The 23,446-nt window shown below is 38.9% G+C and overlaps 1 long non-coding RNA gene across 1 annotated transcript; it reads right to left on the bottom strand.

The window, feature by feature from the left end:
- Nucleotides 1-217: 217 nt before the first annotated feature.
- Nucleotides 218-20,840, bottom strand: LOC149524554 (uncharacterized). Its single transcript, XR_016349467.1, has 3 exons — nt 20,776-20,840; nt 6,319-6,408; nt 218-3,391 (listed from the first exon to the last, which is right to left on the bottom strand). It is a non-coding gene; the product is annotated as an uncharacterized LOC149524554 (long non-coding RNA).
- Nucleotides 20,841-23,446: the final 2,606 nt, after the last annotated feature.

Raw genomic sequence — 23,446 nt, 5'->3', positions numbered from 1 at the left:
TTCGAACTAAAGGGCTACACAGCCCTTAGTTCGAACTAGCTAGTTCGAACTAGGCGTTAGTCCTCGTAAAATGAGGTTTACCTAGTTCGAACTAAGCGCTCCGTTAGTTCGAATTAAGTTCGAACTAACGGAGCGCTAGTGTAGCGCATAGGAAAGTTAGTTCGAACTAACGTCCGTTAGTTCGAACTAACTTTCTAGTGTAGACATACCCTGACTGGCCCTTTTAATTTGGGGAGACTGTCACAAGCCTCTTGCACACAACAACCAACACCCTGTCACAGTAAGACAAAGAAAATCGGTAAAAAGGCAGGAAATCTCTGGAGCTTCCATTTCGCATGCTGAACACACATTCATAGATACTGCTGCTTGCTGCAGAACTATGGAGTATGCTAACTTTACTTTTCTTCATCTTATAACTGGTTTAAGCAAAGTCTTTCAACAACTAAACTGCATGATCAGTGTTTGTGTTTTTCCTCTACGTGACTTTTCCAACATTGCTTTTATTTTATAAATAATTCTTCCTGATTATCTATTCATTTTCCATTTGCTCCTAAACAGCAGCAAGAACAAATCTTTAATGTTAAAATTAACACCACTAAGCAAGGGATATGTCATGCATACAGCAACAGAGTGATATAGCATCACTGTGTTCTGACAGAGTGTGCTCAAAGCCCACCCCAGATAATTAGTAACAAAACCTTTGAAATTTTCATGCTGAAGAGAAGCAGAACTGAACTGATGGCGACGCCTATCATCTGGCTTCAAGCCGTTGTTATACCAATGCACTGAAGTAATCTCAACCAAAATGTTTCATTTTGATGGAATAGGAACATTAGTGCCTGGTACATATATCTAAGAATTATCACTCACGAAATAGTCTCCCATATAGGAATGATTTGCAACACAAATTATAGAAAAAATATTAAAACTGCTGAGTTCTTTAGTCTCTGACATATTCACATTTTTGTTAACATTCTCGTAGGGTAAGTCTACTCTACAGGGAAGATCGAAGCTGCCGCTGTCAATCTTCCAGGGTTCAAATTAGAATATCTAGTGAAGAAAGCTAATTCGAACCAAGAGGGGCACTCCGGTCGCAGGGAGTAAAGGAAGTCAAAATGAGAGTATACTCCCTTCAACTTCCTACGGTATGGACAGTGCCAAAAGTCCAGTTAAGTTACTTAGACTTCAGCTACGCAATTAATGTAGCTGAAGTTATATATCTTAATTCGACTTTGTCCTGTACTGTAGACATTCCTTGTACGAGGAATGAGTAAGCAAGAGCCATCTGTTTAAAACGCACGTAATATACACAATAAATAAATTAGTTAATGAGAAATTCTTCACACATACTTTTTTATAACTAGCTTTCTTTGGGAAACTTTTTTCCCCTGTAAAAATTCACTGTGCATGTATTTGCTTGCTTGTTGGTTTGAACTAGAAGTGTTTCCTCATAGCTGTATTTTATTTAGCTACTTGGTACTCTGAGAAAACTAAGGTGGATATCAAAAGATGTCACCGGGCACCTGGACATAGTAAAGGATTTGAAATAACACAAAAGTCTACAGCAGAAAATGGGCGATGATTGTATCTGCCATCTTCAGAGGGCTTGAGACAAAAATCGAAGGCAAGTGGACTCTGGTAAGTTTACTGTCTTATTTAGGTTGAGGAAGACACATTTTCTTTCTGTACATTAGTCATCAACACTACTGCCTTCAATTTCCTAGTGAAGTTTCTTAAAATGTGTACCACATGTGATATGCCTGTAGAATCAATATGCAGGTATTACCAACATTCCAGGATGAAAAGTGATTACTTGTACAGGAACCTATTTTCACATGGGGGTTTTGTTTGTTGATTCAGATTTATTATTAGAAATAATAATTTGGTCAATCTGGATTCCTGGAACAATTTCAGTTGTCTTCTTTAACTGGAAAAAGTAGCTATTGCACCTCAACTGAAGCAAGTGGGCCTGTGGGCATAATTTCACAACTGAATCTGCATGTAGTTGTAGTTTTACATCTTATAGGAAGGATTCTACAGGTTGGTTGTAAATATCCTATTTTAAATGTATTGTTAATTAAATAAGATTATCTGAGAGAGTTATTAACTAAAATTTCCATTTTGTGATGGATAAGCCCTGTAAACTCTGCAAATAAAGGCAGCTCTCACCAAAAATCCCAAGAGAATCATGGAAAATCTTGCTCAGTTTCAGGTTCAGTCCTACTGGTGCTAACAAACCTGATTTATGATTACAAATCCTGGTGTACGTCGGCCAAACAAAGTATTGTTTTGACATCCTGGATGCAGAAAAGCAGAGATTAAAATCCAGCTGGCACAAAATCAGCTATTCAACATCCAGTAATGTGTGAGCAAGAAGAAATGCTCTTAAGAGAATGAGACAAAAGTGCATTGCTTCATGAGCTTTTTTGGTCATAATTAAACCATCACCAATGAATCCATGTAACTGTGTATTGCAGCTTTAACTGAGACCTGATGTGTTCAATTGTTCTGGGTTTTGCTATCACATTAATAATGTAAAGTAATGTTTTCCATCTCTCCATTCAAATGTTTTCCATGTGGTAAAAATGTTCAGGTCTAACTCTGAACTCATATCTTGTAATATAAGGAGAATTTAATACGAGTAAGGCCAATACTATAGATTGCAAAGCCAAGGACAACCTGTCAGGTTTGCTGACATAGGATTTGTGAATTATTACAGAAATAAATATCCATTCCCACCTTGACAGATGGCCAGCTAGATCAACTGATATGCAAAATAGTTACATCTCCTCTGGTACTGGCTTCTGCATTGTTCTGATTGGGAGATTATGATTTATGTTGAGTATAGATTTCTGTACTTAAAATGATTACTAATAGAAGCCGACTGAATAGGTTCAGATTAATTTAGATTTGGCTGTGTAGGGATATACAATGTCATTCTGCATTGATAACACCTTTCAATCAAGGATTTCAAAGTACTTTACAAATATTAGTGAGTTTAGCTTCTTTCCCTTGTGAGCAAAGGAAGTATTGAAACTTCCATGCTACTGAATGGTAAACTTAAGACACACCTGCTAAGTAACATACCCAGGATCACACAACATGCCAGTGACAGAGCTGGAAGTAGAATTCAGATTTCCTGACTCTCTATCTTGTGCTTTCATTACAAAACAAGGAAGATATTTAGGTCCCACACTAACTGGAGTTTGACTGTATAACCTGCAACTGGTACTGGGAATACTTGCTGACTTTGATCTTCTTTTCTAGATGGGGTTTTGTGTCTCTCTCTTTCTTGGGTAGGTTCCTTTGCAGGACTCACTTGTATTGTTTTTCGGCCATCAAGGTGGTGCTGGCAGCTGATCACCCAGACAGGCTGGCTTCTGTGACTGATCTAAACACACACACGCATTCACTTTTTTAAATGAGATTACATAGACACACACCTAACTTCAAACAAACTTACGACAGTACAAAATTTGAAATGGGGTTTTAGTTACAACATATGCAAAAGTTATTTAAAAAGTTACAACAACAGATTCTTCAAGGGCAATTCTTAACAGGTTACTAATAAATTAATCCAAATCCCATTTATAAAAATTGGGCCGCAATTCATGAATTACATAATGTCACATGGGTAGATATAATTCTTTAAAAGGGTGATTTCATTCTTCAGCCCTACAGTCTCCCCCACAGTCCTTTCACTGCTCTACATCAAATTTCTTGTCAAGTTCAGTCCGTAATCTTCAAGGTTCCACTGACCTGTTCTCCTGGCTACCTGTTCTCTTCTCTCCACTCTCTGGTTTAGTTACTGGCCATGCTAATTCCACTTCTCTTTATTTCCTTCTCTTACAACTACTTTCCTGTCCTCCTACAATAGCCTTCTTGTTTGCTGTACACTATGGGTGCTTTTCAAATCGTATTCAAATCTGAGATTCACAACTCTTTCCATTCTCACTCTTAGCCTCCAGTGTTAGCTATGGGAAATGGCTTGATAATCTTCCCCTTACCTTCATTCTCCACAGAAGTCTTCAGAGGAGAAAGATTCCATGGACTCTCAGCAAGATGAGTTCAAAGAGGAAGAGGGAGAGGTAGAGCTTGTTGAAATGTTTCCATTAAAACATTTTCATGATGGAAAACTGGGGCTTTGATTGAACAACAATTTTCACTGAAGTGTCTGCTTTTCTCAAAGTGTCTGCTTCACTTTCTCATTGGAAAAATAAAAAACCTAACACTTGGGGTCTTAAAAAATTGGGTTTTGTCATTTCAGTTTAAACCTGAAATTTTCTCAGGGGCAAAAAATATTTCTGCCCAGTTTTAGTGAAAGAGTTTATGACTCTTCCATCCCGGCAGGAAAAAAGAACATTGTTGGACCTACTGCTGTCCATTTTGAGTTTGCCAGACAATTGCAAACAACTTTAGGAAAAGTCCAGAATGGATAGCTTACCTGGGAATGGTTAAGTTCACAGCATACAAAAGAAGTTGTTAAAAGCATTAAAAAAAAATCTTTCAACACAAGCCTTATTCTATTTGTTAGAATACAGAACTCTAAAACACAAGAACCAAAAGTGAGAAGAGGGTAGGAGGGAGAAATCAGGCTGCTCTCTAAAGCTTAATCTTCACTGCCAGTTTTGCCGTCAGCGAGTATGCAAATGAGGTACAGTTTAGCATATCACCATGCCTCATTTTCATAATGTATGCACACTGTTTTTATGCAAAGGGTTTTTGCGGAAAAACAAGTAGAGTGGACAGGGGGGTTTTTGCGCAAAACCCCTGTTTTGCGCAAGAACCTGATGCCTCTCCCAGCCTCACGGCAAAACTGGCAGTGTAGACGTAGCCTAAGAGTATGTCTACACAGCAGCATTATTTCAGAATTCCATCAGTTATTCCAAAATAACAAAGAGTGTGTCTACAAGCCTTTATTTTGAAATAATGTCAAGCTGGAGAACTTCTTACTCCAACTCGGGGTAATCCTCATTTTATGAGAAGTAAGGGAAATCAAAAGAAGTGTTTTTCCTTCGACTTCCTGCAGTGTAGACAGCACCTAAAGCCAAATTAAGCTATTTCAACTTCAGCTATACAATTGATGTAGCTGAAGTTGCAAAGGTTATTCTGACTTTAGCTCTTCTGTGCAGACGTACTGCAAGGCAGAGAGACCCAATTCTTCCCATCTTACTGTAGACAGGTTCTTTGCAGCCTGAAAACTGATGTCTGAGATTGCATTCATCACTATAGAGCCCGCTAATCATCATCTGCAAGTGTAACTACCAACCAAGTGCATTTGAACCTAGGACTTCTGGAGCTGAATATAGGAGCCTCTACCCTCTGAGCTAAAAGCCAGCTAGCTTCTAGTCCATGCTGTAAAGGTCTCTTGATCTTAGCTGTTGCTGTGGTCTAGGTGCCACTGCATGGGACAGTCAACCACACTAGGGCTACGTCTACACTGGCAGCTTCTTGTCTACGTCTACACCTTTCAAGTAGGAATAGGAAATCCTCCGGAAAAGGCTTTATTTTCCGGAGAATAGCGTCTAGACTGGCGCTTTTCTCCGGCTTTTCCCCAAGCCGGAAAAAAGCGGCAGCCATGTAAATGCAAATCCCGTGGGGGATATATAAATCCCCCGCGGAATTTGCAATTGCGATGTGCTACATTAGCATCCCTTTTCTGGAAGGGATGCCAGTGTAGACACAGCCAGTGGCTATGTCTACACTCATGGCTTCTTGCGCGAGAAATATGCAAATGAGGCTAAGAATGGAATATTGCTGAGCCTCATTTGCATACCTAATGAGCCACTATTTTGCAGAAGAGGCTCTTGTGCCAGAAGGAGCTGTCTACACTGCCCTTTCTTGTGTAAGAAAAACCCTCTTACGCAATGCCACTACGCCAATTATTTTCAGGAATAACGGCATTGCGCAAGAGGGTTTTTCTTGCACAAGAAGGGGCAGTGTAAACAGCTCCTTCTGGCACAAGAGCCTCTTCTACAAAATGGTGGCTCATTAGGTATGCAAATGAGGCTTGGCAACATTCCACACTTTTAGCCTCATTTGCATATTTCTCGCGCAAGAGTATAGACATAGCCTTAGTGGTCAGTTAGACAAAGATCCCTTTTGTGGTGAAATATGATTGCTCCAAGGTGTACTCTGATGGAGCTCATGGAGAGGCCCAATTTCTTTAATTCTAACATATAATTCAGAACCAGTGGTAAAGGAGAGGAAATCACTGTGATTTGTCTATTTTAGCATCATGTATCAAATCTCTTTAGTTTGTATAGGTGTAAATGTCACATAGATGATATTTAGACTGTTTAAAAGAACATTCCGTACCTCTTATGAAATGGTCATTTTGCTGTCTTGGCATAGTCATGCCTTGAGATGGCGTCTTCCCAGGTTTGGGTGGTGGACTTGGCCTACATCCTGAAACAGGAAATGAGGTGTAAATGGAAGAGTACATGGTGGGCAAACAGCCCTCTTTTGGAGGTAAGGAAAATACATTTGTCTGGGCCATGTGGAGACTATCAGGAGGGTTTGAATATGCTCCATTGTACTCTGGTATTTATTTCTCACCCAGGGTCTGGGGAAATTTTCTGCTCAGTGCCTCTGCAGTGGTGTTTTGGCATCCTGGCAGATAGGATGCTGAGATGTCATCATTGTGGCTGATGCAGCAATTCAGTAGTGTAGCTTCTGGGCCTAGGGAATGTAACTTCCTACTCACCCCGAACAAGAAATGTGAAAAACTTTAAGGCCTTTTCCTTGATCACGGGTAGAAAATGTGAGCATTCATTACAAACTGCGTGCAATTCCAGCAGTGTTATCAACAGAAAGTTTTGTGGAAAGGGGGCTCCTAAGCTAATATTGTTTGGCTACATCCACCAATGTTGAAAGAAGGTTTGTTTGTTTGTTTTTCCTTTGGGTGGCATTATGATACATTTCTTTATGCTGTGTCTGTGTGGACTATGCACTGTGTCTGTAGCCGACCTTGCAGACATTACATGTGCAGTCTGGCATATTTGACAATAAATATTGTTGCTTCACATAGCCTATGGAGGCAGGCCCTGGCCAGTGTCCTGGGACTAGCTTTTATCATAGTGATTAGATTCACGAGAGTGATAAATTGGTGTTTGGGCAGTTTGGCTGTAGTCTCCAGAGAGTTCAGGCAGGCCCCGATAAACACTAATTTTTCACAGTTATGGGTGTTGATATCTGGTTGTTTGTAGGTCTAGACATGTAAAGAGAGCTGCTGTATTTTGGGTAACTTCTAAAGCCTCCTCTCGAGTCAATAATTTGAGTAAACATCCCCCAAATACAGGAATATTATGACTCCTTGTCTGCGGAGGTGAGTAACCTCCTTTTGAAAATACCTGTGGGTCAGTGGATATTCCTCAAAGGAGTGGAAATGGTCTGTTCCCAGAACAAACCTGAGAAACCTCCTGTGTAATGCAAATATTCTTGTGTAAAAATGTACATCCTGGTGGTTGAGGGCCAAGAATTAGTCCCCTCTTTCCAGTGCTGAAATTATGGCTGCTAACATGACCATCCCTAATCATTGTGTCTTCATGAATTTGTTAAGTCTTCTTCTTAACTTGAGAATGGTCCTCCATCCTCCTTTTTTTTTTCTGAGTTATAAAATAATGGAAATAAAACTCCTTCCCTCTGTGTTGTGTTGGTACTAATTCTACTGTTACTAGATTTGTGAGATGGTTTACCTCCTGTCACAATAGATGTTCATGAGAGGGGTCCCTGAAGCTGGATGGAGAGAGAGGATGGAGTATGGGGGGGAGGTAAATTAGATGGGTTGTGGCAGTGTAAGCACTTTTGTGGAATGTGCCTCTCACCAAGGCAGTGTACGTATGAATGCCCACAAAATAATGGGCTAGACGGTCTTCCCATGAGGCAACATTTAAAACCCAATGAGCTGGCATGCCCCTGAGAAGTGTTTTCAAATGTGAGGGAAGCTAACTGCTATACTAATGGTTATCCTAACACTGAAACAATTTCCTAATATAAGGTGGAAAAACAGTGTTTTTTTCTTTTTCAGAAAATAAACAATGGTAAGTAACAATTTAACTAGCAACTAGGGTAGTAGATGGTTAGTTAGCATTTAAGTTAGAATTAAAGAAAACTACAGTACAAAAACACTTCTAAGTGCTCCATCTCAAGGAGAAATTGCTAGGGCGTCAGTTGCAAGCGGCTATGTAACTGCCAGCGGCAGTGCAAGAGAGGATCGTGCATGTGCTACTCAACCAGACACTGTTACTAAAAATTTCTGATTACAATTGCAGGGGGGGAGCAGATCGATCTACAGCGGAGCACTCAGTGGAACACTCCTCTAAGCAGAATTTACGATTCCAAAGAAAATTTTCAGAATACCTGACAATGAACATATTCCAGAGTTTGCAAACAGACAAGCTGGAACAACATCTCAAAGAGGATTTCCTTCATTCTCTTTAGCAGGGTGTTAAGTCTATCATTCTAAAAAGCAATGCTTGCTAACTACTGCATTTCTGAATATGAAGAGACAGAAGGTTTCAAATGTTTGTAAGGGTACGTTTATAGGTGATAGACTTGCAGGAGACTCAGAGGGGTGCTAAGAAGAGTGAAAGGAACAGAGAAAAGTGAAGACAGGGGAAATACAAGGGGAGAAAGGGAAGTGGTGAAAACAGAATCTCAGCAATTGTGGGGTGGGATAGTTTGTTGGAGTTGGAAATATTTTCCATCTCTTGTTCCACAAGCTGGACCAGAAGTGATAATTGACCTACTCACCACCCTCTTTTTTAATCTCTCCTCATATGGAAACGGTTTCATGTTTGTTGCCCATCTCTGTACCTTTTCCAATTATATTATGTTATTTGAGACCAGGCACCAGAACTCTACACAGATTTGAAGCATGGGCATGCCATGGACTTATATAGAGGTATTATAATATTTACTATCTTATTATCCATCCCTTTCCTAATGGTTCAGAATATTCTGTTTGTTTCTTTGATTACTGGTGCACATGAACAGATGTTGTTAGAGAACTAACCACAATGTCTCCAAGATCTTTTTCTTGTGTGGTAACAGCTAATTAAAGCCCATCATTTTGTATGTATAGTTGAGATTACGTTTTCAAATGTACATTACTTTGCATCAACACTGAACTTCATTTGTCATTTTGTCGCACAATCATGCAGATACCATAGATAATAGTTCTTCAATTCCATATTTGAGTTCTTCCAGAACTCTTCAGTGAATACTGTCTGATCCTGGTGACTTATTACTATTTATCAATTAATTCAAAATTTTTCTCAATTGATACCTGAATCTGGATCAGTTCATTAGATCAATCACCTTGGCTTAGGTGTAGGAATCTCATCTCCTCTGCAGTGAAGACTGACAAGAATTCTCTGCATTGACTTTATCTTCTTTGTTTGTGCCTTTAGTACCCCAAGCATCTTGTGGTCACACTGATTATTTGTCAGGCTTACTGCTTCTGATGTACTTTTTTTTAAAAAAAGGTTTTGGTTAGGTGCTCTTCAAATTTTTTTTTTTTTTTTGCCTGCCTATTTGTACTTTTACTTGTACTTGACTTGCTAGTGTTTATGCTGCTGTCTATTTTCCTCAGAAGGGTTTTTAAAGGATACCTTTTTACAATGATCCACATCTTTTACCTCATTGTCTAGACATGGTGGCACTTGTTTGGTCCTCTTGCTATATCTTTTAATTTGCATTATACATTACATTTGAGCCTCTATTATGGTGTTTTTAAAAAGTTTCCATGAAGGTTGCCGGCAATTGACTTGTGATTGTACCTTTTAATTTCCATTTAACAAGCTTCCTTGTTTTTGTATATTTCCCTCTTCTGAAGTTAAATGACTGTGGTGGGCTTCTTTGGTATTCACACGGGTGATATAATTACATTATATTAGGACTGCTATTACAAAGCTATTTGGCTATATTTACCTCTTGGACAAGATCCTGTGCTCCACTTAGGACTCAACCAAGAATTAACTTTTCCTTTGTGGATTCCAGGACTAGCTACTCCAAGAAGCAGTCATTAATAGTGTCTAGATTGGGATTCATCAAAACTGAAATTTTCTGTGGGAAATGGTCAATTTTAACAAATCTGTCAAGGGAAAGGTTTCTCATGAGAGAATTTCTTGTGAGTTAGATTCCAATCTAAAATCAGTCAGAGAAGCAGCCAGAAACCAGGACTCCCATATCCTTGCTATAGGCTATTTGGGGATGGGGCTTTCAGTCTCTCCTATTGGTCCTATTCCAGTTTGTATAAATAATCAAATATCTATTAGCATTAAGGATTTGAGCCTGAGTACACACACACGTCTTGTGATTCGAGCCATAGCCTGTGTGAGTACTCCCTTACTGAGACACTGGCTATTCTGAGGAAAATGGGTATTTTTCCCTTGTGCTTTAGCTTTGCCTATTTTATTCCAGCTAATAAAATCTTCCAGCCCATGGAAGTAACTCAGTCATAGAGTAGCTCAAGTATGTTATAAATGAGGTGTCATGTACAACCTCTTCCTCCCTACTCCAATAATCAGAAAATAAGGATCACATTGAGCTACCTAGCAAATAGAAAAATCAGACACCTAGGAGACAGGTACTGTGCATGCAGCTTTATGTGTGGCCCAATATGCCACATGGTAGTTTTTCATTCGGATCAATTTTAGTACCTTTGGGAACCAGTAGTTACTTCCACTTTCTCTCTTCTCTGCTGTTTTTACTAACACATGCCTCCCAGTCAAGGAGCTGGAGGGACTGCCTTTTCTTTTAATTGGCTTACTAAGTCCTAATTATTTTTTAAGTACTTTGCAGTTTCTGTAACATGACATTTTACCAAATTATGAACATTTCAAAATAGATGCTTCGTATGAAAACATCTGATATTAAAAAAGTTTTTTTTTCTATACTAGAGCATGATCTTCTGGGAAGCAACTTTATATGAATCATCTGGTTGTAGAATGTTGCTTTAGGGCTGGAGCACTGGAAGCATTTAACATATTTTTGGTCTCCACACTATAGAAATTACCATCAAGAGAATTCCAGGACTTCAGAACTTGTTGAATGTCAGCAAAAGCTATCAAGGATATGTAACAAAACTATATTAAAAAAATGAAAGACTATATTTTTTAAATGTCCAAGTCATTTCTTATAATCAAAACAACTTTGTAAAAAAACCCTCTTTTGTAATGAATATTGGCGTTAGCTTTTTTAAAAAAAATTGTATTTATCGCATAGATCTTTTATTTTATTGTCTCACCAATATAACAAACGGACTTCTTACTAGCTGCAAAAGTTGTTGTTACTTTTTTCTAATATGAGTTTTAAAACTTGGCAATTATTCTATAGTACTTGCATTTTAAAACAGATAGTTTCATGTATTTTGGTTGCAAATATATATATATATATTTTCATTTTTAGAGCTCAGCAAACAATATTGTTATGCTAACGGGATGTGGAATTCATGCTGACAGTTTGTTCCTGCTTTGCTAGATTTATTAAGTATTCAGCAGATGGAGTAGTATTTTGCTCATTGTAATCAACTTAATTTAGCTATGTCTAGACACCTGTGCTATTTGAGGATACTTCCAGTATCCTGAAATGGCTATTCCATGGCTTTAAAAGTGCCCATTATTTCAACATAGATTTTGAAATAACAGGTGCACTATTCCAGCATCTCTGTAACCCTCCTTCTACAAGAGTTAAGGGATTTGTTGGAATCTTGTAAATACAGAGGCTTGACTTTCACCGCAACTTCAATAGGACAATTGCCAAGTGCTTCTTCACTGTCAGAGCAGGTCTTATTTGGGTGTCCCTATGCTTCAAGATGGGGAAAATCCATTTGCAAAATTCCATGAAAGTGGCCTGGTGCATTCAGAAGTTTTGTAACCACTGCTGATCATTCCATACTTGCAGTACTATGCAGTCTATGCTTGTGTCACAGCACCAGAACTGGCCTTCCACTATTAATTAATTAATGGAGATTGCCTATCTCCTAGAACTGGAAGGGACCTTGAATCATCATCATCTAGTCCAGTCCCCTGCCTTCACAGCAGGACCAAATACCATCCCTGACAAATTTTTGCCCCAAATCCCTAAATGGACTCTGCAAGGATTGAACTCACAATGCTGGGTTTAGCAGGCCAATGCTCAAATCACTGAGCTATCCCTTCCCCCTTATTTTTTTTTCTCCATCCCAGCCAAAAGGCTGAGAAGCGGGGCCAGGGTCAGGGGCGGGGCCTCCTTCCCCCTCCCCAAAGAAGGAAAGAGGCCTACCTTGCCTCACGGTGCACACAGACGTACTCTCCCCCTCCCAAGACGTCCCCCAGCGCAGGGGAATCCCAGAGGATCGAATGCCGGCTGCATTTCCAATTCACTCAGTGCAAGGGCTTGCCTGTATAGCATGTCCATGGCTCCCCAAGATGGAGGAGATTCCTCCTCATCCTCTTCCTGGAGTGTAAGACTTATGCTCTCAAAATACTTCACCATCAGGCACACCAAGGTACACATCAACATCACAATGCTTTGATGCACAACAGGATCCAAGAGGGAGGCTATGCTCACACTGCTATGGCTGGTAACCAGGGACAAAAAGGGCTAAAAAAGATTGTTTCCCATTTATCTCAAGCAACAGCGGAGGAAGTAGAGAAGTGCAATATGGTATAATGATGACATGAACCCATAACCACCCACTGCACAGCTTTTGTCCCACCGTGCATAGCGCAGAATGCAAAGCAGCACAGACACTATGGGATAGCTACCCACAGTGCATCACTCCCAAAGTCAACGACAGTCCCTCTAATGGGGATGCACAACTTCAAACTATGTTGAATTCTTGCACAGTAGGGACATGCAATTTTGACGTTACAAAATCGGGTGACAAGAAATCCAACTTAATAAATTTGACCTAACCTTGTAGTGTAGTCAAGATGTTATACTTTGTTCTTGTGAGTGGGGAAGCATTGCCTCTCAGAGGTGCCCTGGGCCGTGTCCAGACTCAGGGTTTTTTTTGGGAAAAGTAGCCTTTTCCCGAAAAAACTTCCCCTGCGTCCAGACTCAAGCCGCGTTCTTTCAAAATTATTTCGAAAGAACGCGGCTTTTCTTTCGATGGCGGTAAACCTCGTTTCACGAGGAAGAACGCCTTCTTTCGAAAGTTCCTCTTTCGAAAGAAGGCGTTCTTCAATGTAAAGAGGCCGTCTTCGAAAGAGAGCATCCAGACAAAGAAAATCACACAATTGCCCTGCCATTCTTTAAGTTGAAAACAGGAAACCCTTCCATAACTAACTCTGTAAAATAGCCACCTTCATCTGGTTTCCAAAATGATCACTTCATAACAAAACAGTGATGAAAGTCTCTAATATAATCAGTTATTGATTTTAAACCCATACCTCCTGACCTGAAAATTAACACTCAGATTCCTAAGGCTATGAATCACATTATTGAACTAGAAACGTACTCTTTTGATTACGTCCTACTCCCATTATTATTAGATACATTCATCTCATGTCAGCAATAAAGGGAGTTAGATATAATCACAAATGTCAGAAACATCCCAAAGTGCAAAATAATAGACTATACTGTTTGACTAAAATAGCTACTGCTTCATTTACTGCTATCTCTGGCCCAAGCAGATGAAGAGCATAAAATAGCTGTTTAGCATATCTCACGACAGACTGTCTAATACACTTAAAATGACAACATTGGATATGTGGTAACTTAAAATACATATTGCATGGACACATCTTCAAAGGAGAGCATCAAACATAAATACTGAAAACCTTTCATACTTGAAAATGCACACATACAGCACCACACATGATTTATGCATACAAAATGAATGACTGTGTGTATGAATGGAAACAATCCCAGGAAAAAACTTATTTTGTCCATGCATTTGTTTGTTCAAAGGTCTGATCTTGGGTATTACTGCATGAAAATATTCACTTCTGCTTTGTTGCAGTCTCAGTTGTACAGCATGCAAGGGAACATTTTTACCTCACTATGTGCAAATGCTAAAAATACTTCAAAGTAGTAAAACAAATTTGAAAAATTTGGGCAAGAGTAAAATTTCAGATGGAATCTTTTTGAAAATTAATTAAAATTGCTGTTCCAATCAATCCATTCACCCTCCCTATATATATATTCTGGCAAATAAGATATTATTGCTCTCACAGACTTGCCACCTGTTTGCTCCGCCCCCAAATTATTGTTATTTTTCTAATTATCTTTCAATGTACTGTGATACATCATGAGATGTCTGGCAACCAACAATTCCATTTCACTCAGTAGAACTAAAGTGTGACAACTTCAGACATATTGCAGAGTATCATTACAAATGTCATAGTAACTCAGGATCTCATGTCATCGCTTAATTCAGTCTCAAGCAAAACACAGGCTACGGCTACACTATAGCCTTCTTCTGCAAAAGCTTATGTAAATGAAGTATGGCGTAGAATATTACCACACTTCATTTGCATAATTAATTAGCAGCTGCTTTTGCGCAAAAGGCTTTTGCGCAAAAAAAGCTGTGTAGATGGCTCCTTTTTGCACAAAAAAACCCTTTTGTGCAAGAGCCGTTCTTCCTGAAAATATGAGGAAGAATGGCTCTTGTGCAAGAGGAGGTTTTTGCACAAAAATGAGCGGTCTACACAGCTCCTTATTGCTCAAAACCCTCTTGAGCAAAAGCGGCTGCTAATTAATTATGCAAATGAAACTCAGCAATATTCCACACTGTGCTTCATTTGCACAATCTTTTCCAGAAGAAGGCTACAGTGTAGCTGTAGTGTAAGGATGCATCTACACTGCACCATTAGGTCGATATAAGATACGCAATTTGAGCTATGCAAATTGCGTTCTCAGTTCAATCTAATTTTGAAATAGCTTATTTCAAAATTTGGCACGGTCTACACAGTGCCAAATTTCAAAATAAAGCACTATCCCGAAAAGTCTCTCAACCCTGATGGAATGCTGGAATAGCGCACCTGTTACTTCATATATATATTTTGAAATATGGGTGTGTTTAAAGATGCAGAATAGCTATTTCAGGATACTTCTAGTATCCCAAAAATAGCACTGCTATCTAGATGTAGCCTTAGAGACAAGCCATGACTTAAGTCCCTGGTGTGGAAAAGATGGTTTGGAAATTGAGGCCAAAATGATAGAAAAGATGGTGAAGAAGATGAGTTCAAATCCTTCGTTCCAAAGGATTGGAGCTCAAATCCTTCATTCCAGAGGCTCGTAGGGGGATGGGAAGAAAGTAGACGTGCCAATAGTGTAGTTTTCAACCGAAATACCTGTTCAAAAATGGACCCTGGCAGCTATGATTGGTATTGCCCCACCAGGCCATTACAAATTCTGTCAGTAGTGTAACGGGGGCCTGGTGCTTAACACAGGCTCCCTCCTTCTCCCCCGCATTGGCTCCAAGTGGCTCCCAGAAGTGTTCCCTAGGCACAGCAAGGCTGAACACACTACCCCTGTCCAAGTGCCAGCTCCACTCCATAGCTCCCATTGGTCAGAACCACACCAATGGGAGTTGCAAGGACCTCGGCCCAAAGCCCCCTTGTGCATTCTAAACTCCTCATGCCTGGCCCTCACCCCCTTCCATCATGCAAATTCCTGCCCTAGCCTGGAGCCCACACCACCATCCAGAACCTCACACAGGCACACACACTCAACCTATACCCCTACCCCAAGCTAGAGTCCTCTCCCACACTCTAAATGCCTCATTTGTGGCTCCACAATGCCAACCAGAGCTCTCATTCCTTTCCCTCCCCCCCCCGCCACCACACACACACACCCCAACACCCTGTCCAAGCCTAGTGAAAGTGAGAGTGGGGAAGAGAGAACAATGGATAGAGAGACCAGTAAGTGGGGCCTCAAAGAAGGGGTGGAACACTGGTGTTCAGTTCCTCTTGACAAAATTGTAATCAAATATAATGGAAGAGCCGCATCAAGGTTTAACAGGACTATTTTAATATCTGAAAAGGAAAAGTGGAATTCTGAGGTCTCACTGCACATAACTTCACTCTTTTGTGTCAAAGTTATGCACCTGACTAAATATTTTCTGAATCAGTCTAAAGTTGGTACAAAGTGACAGCACAGACCTAAAGACACAGAGGAGTATTAAAAATATAAGTTTTTCAGGAAACTGTCATGTGGAAAGAAAAGTGAAAATGAAGACAGGTCTTATGCTCAAATTTAAATTAAATAGTTAAATTACTCTTTAGAGACCATGCACCAACTGACTATATATTTCTCATTTGGAAGGTAAACTGTATTTTAAACTTTAACAATATTTATGGAAACTTACTTGCGTAATAGATATATAGTTTGCAAAAATATCTCCAGCTATTAAATCTCTGGAAATATACTTTAATAACCAATTAGTATTAGATTTATACAAAAGCTATAATTAAATGTTTAGGAATAAATTTATTTGTATTACGTTTTAAATAGCAAATATTACAAACATTTCTGGCATTTAATTAACGTAACCTTCCTGTCAAATCTCAATTAAATCCTTACTCAGCCTATTTTAAGTGAAACTACAAGATTCTTTTAGTGTTAAGACAACTATTTAGGAATGCCAAAGAAAAGTCCACAATCACAAACGATGCAAGCCGATACACACAATTCATTCAAAACATATTCAACCTCTGTATGCTAGATTTATATAAAAAATGCAAAAACAACAAAAACCACATCCATAAACTTGTCCTCCACTACTTGTAGCATTTGTTTATTTTATTCAAACATCCAGATTGACTATAGGTTCCTCATTTGTACAGGTCACCCATAAAATCAAATCCCAGGACAACAGACTATGAAAGCATGATACATGAGTACATTAGAGAAATATGCTCAAGGAAAAGCAAGTATCTGGGTTCGCTTTAAATAAAGTCATGAGAAGATTCATAGCTGAGACTCATATCAGCGCACTGAAAGCAGACTGTGCCCACTATTTGCATGCAAAAAAATTCTAGTCATCAGCTGTTCATGGGTTCTGAAAATGTTAATGTGCTCAGCACTGAGAAATGTCTGCAGGGAGGAAAATGCCATGAGAAAGCCTTCCCTGATTAAATCCCTGTTGTGAATAATGTTCTCTCATTGGTTAAAGTTGAATTATCAGATTGGAGGATGACATCAGGTGGGAATGGCAAAAACTGGAAAAATCTCACTTAATACGTGTATGATTTTCAGCCAAGAAAAACTAGATCTACATGCGTGTAGAACAGCTTTGATCAGATGTTTGATTCCCAGGTGCTCTTAGGCAATGAGCTCATGAGAATACTGAACCCCCTCCTTTTCTTTAATCCAGCTGACTAGATAAATCTTCATTTTATAAAACATCAAATGCCTGTGACTCTAAAGAACAATTCAGATGAAGTACCTACAAAATGCCCAGTTAGATTAATAACCTCGGGCTATTATATACAGATGTATAAAAAAGCACTTACAGTACATTCTCTGTGTTTATGAACTATACAGAAAAAGCATCATGTTAAATAAAACATAAAAGAACAGGCTACCTCAGCAAGGAAACTCAGATTTAAGACTGACACTCTTGATTACATTACTTTTCAGTATAGCAGTGCAGCTGATTTTGAAGATAGTATTCTGTTCCAGCACCAGCACAGAATGGTAATGATGGAGTGGTAGCCTTAATTCCCTATTTCCTTACATTACTATAAGGCTACGTCTACACTGCAGGCTTCTTGCTCAAGAACTGTTTTGCAGAAGAGTTCTTATGCAAAAAATCTTCCACAAGAGCATGTCCACACTACCATGTGCTTTTGCACAAGAGCATCCATGGCAGTGTGGATGCCCTCTTGCGCAAGAAAGCTCTGATGGACATTTTAACCATAGGGGTTTCTTGTGCAAGAAATTCATGTTGCCTGTCTACACTGCCCTCTTGTGGAAGATCTCTTGCACAAGAGGGCTTATTCCTCATGGGGAGAGGAATAACTCTTCTGGAAGAAGCCCTGTTTTCCAACGATATACTGTAAATTTACTTCCACAAGAATGCGCGAGCAGTGTAGACAGCCAGCAAGTTTTTGCGCAAGAACGGCTGTTGTTGTGCAAGAAGTGTGCAATGTAGACACAGCCTAATTGTCCGGGGGGGAGGGGGGAGGAAGGGGAGAGGCGGGTTAAGGAGGAACAACAGTTTGTTGAGTGTTTTTGGGTGGTGAGGGATGTTACCTTTTAAATAACAATGAAAATATTTTTTAAAGTTTTATTTTGTTGCTGTTTTATGATGATCTCAGATTGAATTCAAGGATATAGTTAAATTCTTTGCTGAACAGGATGAGTCTTCATAAGGTGTGTGACAAAGGCCAGATGGCTGCAACAGAGTGGGAAAAGGCAGCCCTCCAAGGGTAAAAGGCCCACTCCCCTGTTAACTAGAAGTGGGTTACTGAAGGTCATATCAGGATCAGCTAAAAAGGTGTTGTCATAGGCAGATTAGGATCAGCTGAGACAGGGCTACCTTGCCTCAGTTAGAATCTGCTGATTCCATTTCAGGGCTACCTGAAAGGCATTTCCACTAAGTGCCTGCTAAGCTAGAAAGCTTCAGAGGACTAGCCAAGTAGGTCTGTCCTGCTAAGCTAGAGACAGTGAGGGTATGAACAACCCTTTGATAAGGGTAAGGCTAACTGCTGAGCTGTGGCAGATAGGGGAATGCTTTATCTGAGGCTCGTATTACCATGGCGGCCTCAGATAAAGTGCAGAGGCAGGCAAGGAAAAGAAGGATTATTGCCACAGATGGGGTATGTCTACACTACCCTCCTAGTTCGAACTAGCGGGGTAATGTAGGCATACCACACTTGCAAATGAAGCCCAGGATTTGAATTTCCCGGGCTTCATTTGCATAAGCGGGGAGCCGCCATTTTTAAAATCCCGCTGGTTCGAACCCCGGGCAGCGCGGCTACACGGGGCTCGAACTAGGTAGTTCAAACTAGGATTCCTATTCCGAACTACCGGTAAACCTCGTGGAAATCCCGGGCTTCAAATTCAGATACAAATCCCGGGCTTCATTTGCAAGTGCGGTATGCCTACATTACCCCGCTAGTTTGAACTAGGAGGGTAGTGTAGACATACCCATATATAAGACCTTTGCTGTAAAAGGGCCTAAATGAACAATTAAAGCAATTGATAAGAAAATAAACAAAATGTGTGGGAGGGCCACAACCATTATACAATGTTTAGCCTTAAAAATATAAAATAAGTGTGTGTGTTTTTTCAATGAGGTTGATAATGACTTGGTAAGAGTAACAGAAGAACTGAGCCTTTAGGAATATTTCAAGGAAGAATGCAACCTTATAGCAACAGAAGAAGGAGTTTGTTGCATCTATAACAGCACAAAAGAAAACACAGAAACCAATGGAAGTGTCCAAGAGACTAAGGGAAGGCTGGAAAAGCAGAGCCATAAGTAGATCAGCTACAGACGGACCTGAAGTAAATAAAAGAATCCTGCACTTATGTAGAAGGTAAGGGGAAGGAAACTAGATGCTAATGGCATGGTCCAAGTGGCATGTTAGAGATTATATTAATGGCAAAATTTTGTTGATAGAGTGACAGAGAGGAAGGTGTGACTCTGGGACGCTAGAGAGAAAAAGAAGTAGCTGCAATACTGGAGTTGGGAGATGACCAAACATGGAGAAGTAATTTAGCCAAGAAAATGGAAAGAAAAGCATGAATTTTAGAAATTCTATAGAGGAACACAATTTATTTGGCAGTCATCTGGTCTTGGATATCTGGAATTCTCAGGCATTTTTGCTCTGAAGCTTTTTTTCCCCTCACTACTGAGACTGAATTACTTTTATATACCCTGTTGCATTTTCTCCATATCTGTAAACTGCACCTGAGCAGGTGAATCTCATTCTGTGGGAAGAAGCTCTCTGGTTCTTGAGATACCATTCATATACCTTTCATAAATACTCTTCGATTTTTTTTTTAACATATGACTTTTTCAAAATTTAAAAAAATATCCTGTGTGTGATCTGAGAACTTACTGTAATTAAAATTGTGTGACATCTGGCACTAAGTTTTATGTGAGAAAACAAATATATGCTCTGAAAGCCCCCAGTCAACAAACATTGTTAATCTATAAAACAGTTTGTAATAAATAGAAGAACTGGTTGGAAAACAGGGTGAAATAATAAGGTTTTTCATTTTTTCATTGAAAATGGTTTCAGTAAAAGCATTCTAACTTTATACAAAATATAAATGCAATCAGCAATCTCTAATTCCATAGAATATTTTAATGTTGCGTTAGCTCAGGTATCTACCTGATATTCATTTTTTTTTAATATCAGAGCATAAATTAGGACTCATGGACACACTGAGGGCATGACCTAGGACTGCACTTCTGATTAGACTAAGCACAGATTATACATGGTCTCATTTAGTAAAACTTTCACAAGCTCCAAATGAAAGCAGTGTCAGTATTCAGCAGTTTTGCTGACAAGGGCTCATACAGACATGTCAGTTTCTATCCAAGCATAATTGCAACAAATAAACTTCAAAAGGTAAAACATAAACACTGCATATTTAAGTCAAAGCTGTAGAGGGTAGTACCTGGATTTGTATCAAAACCACATATACATATAGTGAAACCATAAATTGCCACACATTGCTTTTCAAAACAGGGCCATTACCCACTAGAAAGTTTCATAAATCTTGGTAGAAGGCAGGATTTAGTCCTATATTTGTATTTAAAAATAGTTAATCATAAGAGATGTTCACAGCTGCACTCAAGACTTCTTTTTAGAGATTTGCTGTAAGTACCTTAGTTGATGAGAAATACAGTTGGCTTCACAGCATCTGGTCTGTTGTTGTATTGGCTTTTCCTAAAAATAAATTGGCATGTGATCTGTAATCTTTCAGAAAGTTTAGTTACACTTACCTGTTATCAGTCTTCCATTAAAATATTTACATTTGCATATCATTATTTTTAGTTCAATTTCATCTACATTGGGTTAAATAAATTAACTGTGCTGTGACCTTTTTTCCCCCTACAGTCCTCAAGAATAAAAAATCAGCAGCAGTTTTTCAAATTGTTGATCAAAAATTAAGGATACTCACACTGTGACATTATGTTTCTTTATTATGCAATTTCCATTTGCAAATACCATGAGGTAGTAACCATTGTCAAATATAAGGGTTATAGTGAATTTTCCTAATATCCTTCCACAACTTGTGAATATTTAAAAAAAATGAAATGTGGAAAGGAACAAAAATTAGTGTTAATCTTTTATGAGTAAGTGTGGCTGTATATTGCTGTTCAATTATGCTGACTAGTAAAGTTGTCAAAAGGGAAAGATTTTTAATTAAAGGTCAGATACTAATTCTGTTGTTAGTTTACTTCTGACATTTTCAATAAATTGCTACATTTTGGGGCTGAAATGTAACATCTATATGTTACATTGTTATGAGTGTTAACCTAGCTTTCATAGATTCTTTAGTTCAACTATGACTTGCATGTATCTGGTCTCTTTCAAAATGTATTCATAGCACGGGGTGGGGGGAGCATCTCAAAGTCATGACACAAAGATTATTCAGTGTATATATGCACTCCAAGGTAAAATAAAATGTTTAAACTGTTTACACATTTAATAGATTGTTTAGAAAAAAACTAGAAAAGCCACTAGAAACTGTCTGAGATCAATCCTGCGCTGAAAGACTAATGGATTAGATGTCCTATTCAGTCTTTCCATTTAAATGTCTAAAGAAAAAATAGTTTTCTATTTTAAAGCAGTTCCAACGCAGCATCCAATACTCCTTAGAGAAAAGACTATAGCTTAGAATATATGGAGCCTTCCAGTGATTAACAACAAGATCTGGTATGTATTTACTCCAAATGGTTATTGTTCAATAGCTATCCACTGGCATATGTAAATGGAGTGAGTGAACCCAACAAATTTTCTTGCCAACAGAGAGCCTCATCACAAGCCACAATCACAACTGACTAGTACTAGAGTTTAATATAAAAAAATTATTCATAACAGGAGTCCTACACTTAAACAAAATGAAAACAAAAAAGAACAAATAGCTGATTGTCAGGAAACAGTTATTTAGAACTGATTCATATCATAAAGTTGTATGTCTTATTTATTACATTCAGCATTTATATCTCTACTGAGATCAATGCAAAATAGGTTTAAGTACTTTCCTTAATAGCAAGACTTCTTTTAAATTGGAGTCTTAGGGCTCCTCTGACTGTATTATCTATCAGCACAGAGGAAAGGCATGTCCAGATAGCTTTTTTGATGGTTCCAATAAAGAGTACTGAATGATCTTGTGATCACCACAGATGATTCTGCAGTGTGGTGCAAGAAAGTTCCCTCTTAATTAACTATGCCACTCCAATTTTTGTTTTCACAAGCACTGAATTCACTTTAAAAGATTTGTGTCTTAGCGTATAAAGTCACTACAAGGAAAACTTGTAAAGTAACTTACTTCAATAGCATCAAAGGCCAGTAAACCAAGTAGACTGACATAATAAATTCCCCAAGTTTCTCATGTTTCATAAGATAGATCTTTAGCATAGAAAAATACAAAGAATTCCTAAAATTATTTGGATTTTTATATTTTTAATGCTTTGTGCTTGAAAACAGAAGCCAAAGTAGCATATTTAGCCCATAAACTATTTTTCTTCCATGATGCATGTCGCACATCTCTGAGCATTATGCAATAACAGGAAATGTATCCTCTGTTCACATTAAACCATTTACTGTACCTTTCGTATTTAAAAAAATGTTTTCATCAATACCGATCCCCCTCAGAGTCACTTCATATAAATTCCACTAATTTTTAAATTTGGTTTGGTTTGAAACTGGAAAAAAATCTCTCCAAATGGAAATTTACAAACAAAACACACCAATATAGGGTCTCTCTAAGAAAAAAGAAGCTCCCTAGAATCACCAACTGACACTTCTGTCATTTTCACCAGACTTGGGCTGTAGGAGGAACCAGTTGGCCCAGGATTCTGGATACAGACATGGTGGGGCTGCCCTAGTTCTACACATCCTAAAAGTCCATCTCAGGATGTCCAAACATATCGCAGGGAGCCTACAAGTCTTAGCATGAAAAGGTTTCCCAATCACCTTGAAAATAGGAGGTCTCTGCATCCAGGGCATTCTGCATGGTAGGTCTCCCCTGGAGCTAAGAATCCTGTAAATCAGTGCTCACCAGTACCCAACTGGTCAACCTGGAAAGGGAAGAGACCTTTTTCAACCTTTCAGAAGGTTGAAAAAGCTACTGGGGGGAAGGTGTCCTAGATTTGATTTTAATAATTAGGGAGGAACTGGTTGAGAATTTGAAAGTGGAAGGTAGCTTGGGTGAAAGTGATCATGAAATCATAAAGTTTATGATTCTAAGGTATGGTAGAAGGGAGAACAGCAAAATAGAGACAATGGATTTCAGGAAGGCAAATTTTGGTAAACTCATTGAGCTTGTA

Source organism: Pelodiscus sinensis, chromosome 4 (genome assembly GCF_052426305.1).
Source record: "Pelodiscus sinensis isolate ZL-2025 chromosome 4, ASM5242630v1, whole genome shotgun sequence".
In the NCBI taxonomy this organism is placed as follows: Eukaryota; Metazoa; Chordata; order Testudines; family Trionychidae; genus Pelodiscus; species Pelodiscus sinensis.
This window is presented reverse-complemented; position numbering and strand designations above follow the sequence as displayed.